At 42.5% G+C, this 8,266-nt stretch overlaps 1 non-coding gene across 1 annotated transcript; it reads left to right on the forward strand.

Moving 5' to 3' along the window:
- Nucleotides 1–3,082: 3,082 nt before the first annotated feature.
- Nucleotides 3,083–3,155, forward strand: TRNAF-GAA (transfer RNA phenylalanine (anticodon GAA)). The gene has a single exon. It is a non-coding gene; the product is annotated as a tRNA-Phe (tRNA).
- Nucleotides 3,156–8,266: the final 5,111 nt, after the last annotated feature.

Here is an 8,266-nt window from a genome sequence, read left to right on the forward strand (position 1 = left end):
GATGCAAGCTTTAACATTTATGTGACTGTCCAAACAAGTGATATTACTGGGAGTGGATTTTTCAAAAGGATCTATTATTTCTTAGTGGAAACTCTTCTAGTTTATTTAAGTGCTTTTGAAGATCTAATCCTTCCAAGTGTTTGAGATTTTTGGCTTGGTGTTCCTACTTTTATTTTTTTTATATATATACACACACACACACAAATAAATACATACAAGGACATTTTAAAAACATATAAATATATATATTAAAATTAATCTAGGAGGCTTTTGCTTTGAGCTACTTTGTTATAAATCAGGCTGCCTTAGCAAGTGAGTGCTCTGGTAGGAGCATTCCTTTCACAGGGAAAAGTCTTTCTGCTGTTAAAGAAAACAGCTTATATGCCATTAGCCTTCTGGCTTCTGTAGGAAGAAAAGGACAAAGGATCAACTAGTGAACTGTTAATGTGGAGAAGTGTAATGCCTTTAGTTTTTATTTATCTTTTTTTTTTTTTTTCTTGGAAGAGATGAAGAAGCATTTCTGCAGAAGGCAAAGGTAGTGATGTAAAATACTGTGAATACAGCAGTCTTTCAGTCCACTTTTCTCAAGGTTTGTGTCACAGAACAAATTGAGGTTACACCAGTAAGAAAATAAAGGGAGTAAATGTGCGTGTCACTTAAATTGCTAAAGCTATCTAAAGGAGAAGGGCTGGCCTTCAGCAAAGGGTTTCTATCCAGCTTCCATCACAGATGAGAGGCTCCCACTTGGGAAATTATTTGGGGATAGCTGTCAGTTTGGGGTTACTGTTGTGGGTTGGATCAAATCTTCAGGAAGCAGCTCGTGAAATCCCTCTTGCATTAGGGAGACCCCGCATTGCTACCCCATTACCTTGCTGTACCAAGCCTGCCCTTCAGCACATCCCTTGCAAGCAGTAAGTGAAAGAATTTGGAAGACGGTTGAGCGGGCAGCTGAGGCAGGGCTGTCTGCAGCCCCCCTGCCCTGCGAGTCATGGCCGGTGGGGTCTTTGCGTGTGCATTGGTCCCGGTTTGTGTGGTGGAGGTCATCCTTGCCTTCTCCAAGGCTTTCTCTGGTCTGGCCTTGGCACCTGCTTGCTTTCGTTTGCATGCTGCTTGGCATTCAGGGGTGCCAGCTGTAGTCGAGGCTGGTTTACATTGTCATAATACGATGGACTAGAAAATAGCTTTTGTTTGTCCACCTTGTCCTTTACTAGATATAGGAGGAAGGTTGTGGGTGAAATTATTTCTTTTTTTTTTTTTTTTTACTCCAGCCCCTATTCTGGAGGGGTACAAAATAGCACAAATTTGGTTTCCCATTAGGAGAAAGTTGTGAATAGCTTCGGCTGGGCTTGGAATGCTCCATTTTGCTAAAACTGTGTTCTTCTGCTCTTTAAATAGCCATGAAATGCTGATATGTTTCTACTTTTCAGTAAGAGGAACTTTCATACAAAACCCCAAATTTTGCTGGGGGAAAAAGTGGCTGTTTTATTAAATATACTATATCTGACACTGAATTGTCCTTTTCTTTCGTTTTTGTTTAGTTTTGTTTTGCATTACCTTTAGTTTTTATTTCCATTGCTGTTTCCATTTCACCTGGCAAAGCACAGGTTTCTGAAACCAATGAAGATTAGAATAGCCTGATGATCCATAGTAGCTCTGATTTCTGTGGTAATGTATGAAAACTCTAAAGTCGATAGTGTTTTGACCTTATGGCATCGCACATTTGGAGTTTATTGGCATGAAAGATCACAAGATTGTTAGCTACATCAGTAGGAGACATGCTCATTAAGTGATTACATTCATCATTTGTCAGCAAAACAATCATTGCCAGTGGCAATGGAAAATCATGAGAATATGGAATTTTATATCAGTATGTTGTTGGCACACCTCTGGAGTTCAATGGTATGCATTTTTTTTTTTTAACCTCTCCCTAACTGAAATTTTTTGTTAAAGAGTTTTTGTTTTCCGTCACTAAGTAACTGCTGGCCTAGTCCTCATCATTTTGACTTCTGAAAATATGTCAGCTCTTGAAGAACAGTGGTTGCTCACAAGAGACTTTCCAAAACTGGGACAGCTTGCAGAAAAACGTACTCTGAAAGTAAAAGGAAATATGGGTGTGTATGTCACCAAATATTCACAGGGCTAGTTTGGGAAGAGGCTGCTTCTTCCACATTGGAAAAAAGGGGGGATTTGTTAAACTCCTCTATTACTGTGGAAGAGAGAGAGGTTGGTTTGGCTTTTTTTGACGAAGTGGAGGAAGAAGCAGTGGACAATCTTGCAGAGCACCGTTTCTCCCCACGCAGCACGCAGGGAGCATGAATAGGGGATGCTCTCACGGGTGGCTTTGTGCAGAGCCATGGGATGTGCAAAGGAACACAAACGTGAGACGTGAGTGTCCCGCAGCAGTGCCGCACGTGCTGATGTGTGCGCTCGGGTGCATCCTCTGCCTTCGACCTGTAGCCAGGGGAGTGCGATACCAGTCGCCTGTTGAAATAAATGCCTAACCCACAATGTGAGAGTAAACTATTTTTTCTTGTAACTATGCTTAGTCAGGCTTTGTGATTTATGCAGAGACATAATGTTCCCCTGTGGAACATGCGTCTCTGAGCAAGACCAGGGAAAAATGAGGATGGAGGTGCCCTTTCTGTTCACGTTTACTTGTGGTACATCGGCTCTGTACAGGATTTGTCAGACTTCAAAATAAAGTCCCTGAAAACTGAAGCAAAGTACTGCCAATTTAACACTCTTGAGTCCCGCAGAATATTCTAGTTCCTGTTACCCCCCCCAAATAATCCAGGGAGCCACAGCCGAAACACCTTTATCCTGATACTAAATGCATGTAGGTTAGGTATTGTGCACGCGCATATACATTTGGTTTTGTGTTATTGCTGTATTTGTCTTTGCCTTAGGGCATAATTTTATTTGCAAAGACCCGTCATCAATTCGTTCGTGGTGTTCATGGGACGCGGCAACGCAGGACGGGTAACAACATCTGTCTTATTTAAACCGCCACGCAGGAACACGGCGCGGTGATGGGTGGGGAAGGACGGCTTAGTGGTATCGCTTGCGGCCAGTGGCGGCAGCAGCCGAAATAGCTCAGTTGGGAGAGCGTTAGACTGAAGATCTAAAGGTCCCTGGTTCGATCCCGGGTTTCGGCAAAAAGCTTTTTTTTCTCCCTTTTCCCTGTCCGGGAGGTGGCGGGCGGCTGCTGCTGGCGCCAGGCTCCCCGTCGGGCAGCTGCTTTGTCGAGCTGGTAGCGACCGCGTCGCTCATGACAGATCGTTTGTCACCGTTGACGTCAAGTTGTACATGTCATTTGTGACCTTTCCAGCGCAGCTGGTGCGCGGGTGCTCTGTTGACTGCCCCAGTCGGTGTGCTCTGCCAGGGGTTTGGGCTGCTGGGCCTGAAATTCCCTGTTGTCTTCCTCAGCTTGGGTTTTTTTTTTGTTTTTAAAAGCAGTGAGGCATTTCCAATGGTGCGATTCAGGGCAATGATGCCATTTTACTTACCTCTGTTAAGCGTGCGCGTTGACGCTTGCCAGGCGATGGCATGGATGCACCCGTACCGCTCTGCAGAGCCTCCTATGTACAAAACCAATCTCTAGTAGCCTGGTGAAGCGGTAGCCTTTGGTCATCCTGCATTTCATACGTGTGGTGTGGGCATGAAAAAACCATGCAGAGGCGATTTGCGAAGGAGGTGGGGGGGAATGAGCCGTCGAGCCTCCCCATCCTCTCTTCCAGTGCTTGGTGCTGCAGAAGAGAGGAGGACGCACTGCAAAGCAAGCCGGGAATGCTGGCAGAGCATTTGCTAAATTTGTTTAAAATTTAGCAAATTTGTTAATTTTTGTTAATTTAATTTTAGTTTGTTTAAAATTTTAGCATTTGCTAAAACTGTAAAATGCTCCATTTTGCTAAAACTGCCCCACAGAAATGCCGGGCAGCTCACGCCTAGCCAGCACCGCGTGTGCCTGCCATCCTCCCCGGCAACTGGAAATGCAGCGTCTGGGAGGGTTTGCCTTCCAGTTTCTCTTTTTAGCTCTTCTAAGTTTAAGCTTTTTATTTGTGATGGGAGAACTGAAAGCAAAACGCTTCGTTCCTGGTCCCTTCTGTGCCCTTCACCCGCCTCCCGCTACAGAAGAAGGGACGGGTGCCAGAAGAGAAAGCGAAACTGTGTGGAGAGGAGCGGGATGGCGTGGGAGGGCAGGGGCAGGGGGGAGAGAGGCTCTCAGGAGGACGGGGACGGAGGCAGAGACAGAAGAATTAGAGATTGCTTCTCGCCAAAATCTGGAGCGGAGGTCAAAATTCCTGGACCGCACTATTCCTCTGCTGTCAACTGAAACTACTTCTGGTTCACAGAAAGGCTAAGGAATAGCTTCAAGGCCAGAAACTCTGGTAATTAATGCCATCTAGTCTTTACCGTTCATGTATTTCCCCCCCTGCTCCTTTCTTTACTTTTAAGTTGGGAGAAATCACTTGGATTTTTCCTAAGCATATTTTTCAGGAGGGCATCTGTTTTTGGTTTGAAGATGTGAAGAGGCAGAAAATTCATTAGTTCTCTTGGTAGTTTGTTGCACCTGTTTCCAATATATTCCTTACTTTAATTTGGATCTGTCCTCTGTTAAATTCTAGCTATTATTTCTGTTAAGCCTTTTCTCTGCTAGATCAAAGATCTTCTCAGTACCTGGCAGCTGGTCATCATGAAGCAGTCAACACCCAGCTTTGTTTTGATAAACCAAAGAAATCAAACTCTTCGAGTCTCTCATTTTAAGACACTTTCTCCTGCTTTTAGGTCATTTTTGGTAACCTTTTTAGTATACTGACACCAAAACAATGCACAGAAAAATGTCTTTCAGTATTGGTGTCACCAGTGCAAAACATAGCAGTAAATCAGCTCCTTACCTCTCTTCAGCAATCTTTCATCTATTCACGAAAAGGTATCACTGGTCCTTTTTTAATCACAGCATCACATCAAGCGTTGCTGTTGAATTGCTTGTCCGATACAAGGAGCACTCACTGCTGATGAATATCCTATTAGTACAAACAGGAGAAGTGTTGCTTAGACCCCTACTAATAAGACAGGTAAGGGATAGTATAACTGCTTATATTACTATTTTTCCTAAAGATTTTTTAAGCTTTTGAAAGAATATTAAGAGAATATCAAAGAATATTAGGCGAATATTAAGCAAATATCAACTCAACTGCACACTTGAGTACTCAGCGATAGAAGGAAATGTTAAAATGAAGATTACTTGTGACTTCTCCTCTGTGCTTTTGTGCCTATGATACCAGAAATAAATACTTTTTTTCCAAAAAACTTTTAATTATTCATCAAAGACTTTAACGGTGCTTTGGGAATGAATTAGGAAGGTATTAATTTCCTGCAGGTGTGTAATTGAAGAGGCAAAAGAAAGAAAGACTGTTTACTTTTTGGCCATTTCCACACTGCTGAAGAAAAGAGGGTCATGGAGCAAGCTTGGCTGTCAGAAATAAAATTTTGTGGAGCACTGAAATACTAAGGGTGATAGTCATGGGGACACTGAGAAGAAAATCTCATTTTTTTTCAGCATGGGATTTGGATAGCACACACTGAATAAGGCCTCGGGTCTTATGTGGAAGAGGATAAAATTAAGAGAGAACCTTAATTTTAGTATTTTTTAACTTCTGTCTGATTGATTTTGCAGGTTTGATGCAGGTTTCTAATGTGATTTGGCAGGTTCTGGGAAAGTAAGCCCAAGTGTTGTTGCTTTATTGCTTTTATGTCACACAATATTCAGGCGTTTTTCATTCAGCTTTATCTTCTTTATACCATCTTTTTGTTAGCATTGCTGCTTTCTAGGTTTCTTCTTGCCAGCAAGCATCTCCATTTCCATTTATTTTTCTATTAGCCTGTTACCTCAAGATGATCCCCCTGCTAGGAAGCAGATCCAGGCTACTTTCATGTCTGTCTAAGCCTTCATGTTTTAGTCACCAGGCTCCTTCTCTGCCACTACAGATGTGGTTACATATATTTTTTTAAATGACCATCACATACTGAAGTTGATACCTGTCCTGGTTTCAGCTGGGATAGAGTTAATTTTCTTCCTAGTAGCTGGTATAGTGCTGTGTTTTGGATTTAGTATGAGAATAATGTTGATAGCACACTGATGGTTTAGTTGTTGCTAAGCAGTGCTTGCACTGGTCAAGGACTTTTCAGCTTCCCATGCTCTGCCAGGCGCACAAGAAGCTGGGAGGGGGCACAGCCAGGACAGCTGACCCCAACTGCCCAAAGGGCTATTCCATACCATATGGCGTCATGCTCAGTATAGAAACTGGGGGGAGGCGGCTGGGGGGTAGCAATCGCTGCTTGGGGACTGGCTGGGCATCGGTCAGTGGGTGGTGAGCGGTTGCATCACTTGTTTATTTTTCCTGGGTTTTGTTCCTCTCTCTCTCTCGTTATTCTTCTTTTCATTACAATTTATTATTATTATTGTTATTGTTATTGTTATTAAAATTATTAAACTGTTCTTATCTCAACCCACGAGTTTTCTTACTTTTGCTGTTCCAATTCTCTCCTCCATCCCACCGGGAGGGGGGAGGGTGAGCAAGCGGCTGTGTGGGGCTTAGTTGCCGACTGAAGCTAAACCATGACAATACCTCACAGGGATTCAGAGGAAAAAATCACATTTTACAGTGTTGTTTCAGCCTTACTCAAATATTCAAAATCCGGTGGATTTGGTTCACATGCTTCTTTCTGTGACCATCCTTGGCTACTGAGTCACTGAGTTAAGTGAATGAAAACCGGAGCAGAAGAAGCAGCTCAGCCAGCGGTCTACCACACATCCGAGCTCTGCTGCACGCTGCAACAACTTGCAACCGCAGAACATGACAAAGCATGAAGAAGCTTAAAGCTTTACTTTGAAATACCCCTATTTGGTATTTCTGACAGCGGCGGGACTAGCTTGCTGTGCCTGGCATTTTCCCTAGGCTTTCTGAGGGTTTTAACAAGTTCAGGTGTTCCTCGGATGAGACGCTCCTCCTCCTCCTTCATGTCCCCAGCAGTCCCCTCCTTGTCCCTGCAGGCAGTTTCTGCACCTGATGTTTGTTGCTGTCTTGCCTGCCTCTCGGCAGTGAATCAATGTTACTCAGTCTTACACGTCGTAAAATTTCCTTCTCTTTGGATTGAAAATTTGCTTGGTTGATAGAAAATATTTGTTTCTGTCTCTTCGCTAAAACTTTTCTGACTTTGTCTCCTGCCCATCCAGTAAACCTCATTTAGATATGCAGTATGATCGGTACAAAGGATTTAGAAAACCTGAGTCAGAACGACAAAAAATTTAGTTTTTATGATTTATGTATATTTTTAATAACAAATCTTAGTTATTGTGTATCTTCTATTGTAGAAGAACTAGAATTGTGTTTTTCAACTTTCTAGGAAAGAAATGCATTTAAAAAGAAAAACAAAATTTTCAGCTCATGATGCATTTCTAGAATCTAGCACTCTACATTCAAGTCTTTCATTTTTTTCCCTGTGAGTGAGCAAGGTAGGAGAGCTTTATCCTCTTTGAGTTCAGCACAGGAACCCCGTGTAAGGAGGCTTTTTCTGATCCAGTTCCTTGGGAGTTTTGGGGTTTTTGTTGGTTTTTTTTTCCCCCAGCAATATATCCCAGGGTTCCTGCTTTGTGCTTTTGTAGGAATACAGAACTCATATTCCATAGTAATGTAGAAATATAGAATTTATGATATAGTTAACAAGACGGATTTGTGGCAGTTAAGTGAAATCTTAACCTTCAGTCCTACTATGGTTATCAATGCTGTCTTTATTCCTCAGTGAACCTCGGGGGAAACATTATGTTTTTGCTTGGATGTACATACATCTACTTGCTTAAAGCAAGGGAGCATTCATTACTTTGCCCAACAATGTTCTTGGGATTTAGCCCGCATGACATGAGGGATGAATATCTTGTGTTCCATTTTATATTTTCCATTGAGATAAGTAGTAGCTTTACTATTCTGAATAAAAATTGTGAAAGAAGAGTATCTTCTGGAACTAGCTCTTGAAGGACTAATGTAAGGTCAAGGCTTTAGAGATTTCTGATACTATTTCAAATGCTGTGTTTGTACTGTCTTTCAGATTTTTTTCTTTTAATGTGGTACAGAGCCAAATCTGGATTTCCTTCTTTGTATTTCTTTCCCTGTGATTGGGACAATGTGTTGCATTGCTGAATTGTTGAGACGAGAGCCTCCTCCGTCCTACCCCTTCCATGCTGCACATGAGGTCCTTGGCTCACGCC

The sequence above is a fragment of the Mycteria americana genome, chromosome 1 (genome assembly GCF_035582795.1).
Source record: "Mycteria americana isolate JAX WOST 10 ecotype Jacksonville Zoo and Gardens chromosome 1, USCA_MyAme_1.0, whole genome shotgun sequence".
Lineage (NCBI taxonomy): Eukaryota > Metazoa > Chordata > Aves > Ciconiiformes > Ciconiidae > Mycteria > Mycteria americana.